The following is a 740-nucleotide window of genomic DNA, read 5'->3' as shown; positions in this document are numbered from 1 at the left end:
TACAGGATTAGTACAATAATAGATGGCAATCCAATTAGCAGACAGATACAATGTGCGTGGTTGCCCGAAATAAAACATCTTATTAGCAGTTACCTAGGGCTTCTAAGAATAATTGTCAGTGTATTTGTATTTTAGAGTTTATCTGATTCCTCTGGATGGATATTATCCCATCTAATTAGGGAGAGAAAGTTCTAGAGGTTTTGTTTTTAGGACACATAATCCCAAGTAAAAGTGAAATTATACTTAGGATCATCTGGGTGTATTAGACAATATAAAATGCAGGAATATGTACTTTTGCTCCCCCCATAATAAGAATGTACCTGTACTATATTTGTAAGTATTCCTATCGGTGAAGCAATATAATTGAAAATGTCTGTATCTCTGAAAGGACTGTTGGTTATATTACAATGGAAGTAATGCTGCTCTTTCTAAAAAAGCTTGACCTTTATGGAGGTTCCTTTCAAAGTGTTCAGAGAAAATTTGAAGCCCCCTTCAAATGTCAACACAATTGTTTTGTTTAAATCTGAGATGTGTGTAGGAGACTGGGGAAAAATGGAGGTTCCCAAAAGAAAGTACACAACAGGAATCAGAAGAAGGACTGTGAGGGGCGCCTGGGTAGCGCAGTCGTTAAAGCGTCTGCCTTCGGCTCAGGGCGTGATCCCAGCGTTCCGGGGATCTAGTCCCACATCGGGCTCCTCCGCTGGGAGCTTGCTTCTTCCTCTCTCACTCGCCTGCTGTGT

Source organism: Ursus maritimus, assembly GCF_017311325.1.
Source record: "Ursus maritimus isolate PB19 chromosome Y unlocalized genomic scaffold, ASM1731132v1 scaffold_Y5, whole genome shotgun sequence".
In the NCBI taxonomy this organism is placed as follows: Eukaryota; Metazoa; Chordata; class Mammalia; order Carnivora; family Ursidae; genus Ursus; species Ursus maritimus.
This window is presented reverse-complemented; position numbering follows the sequence as displayed.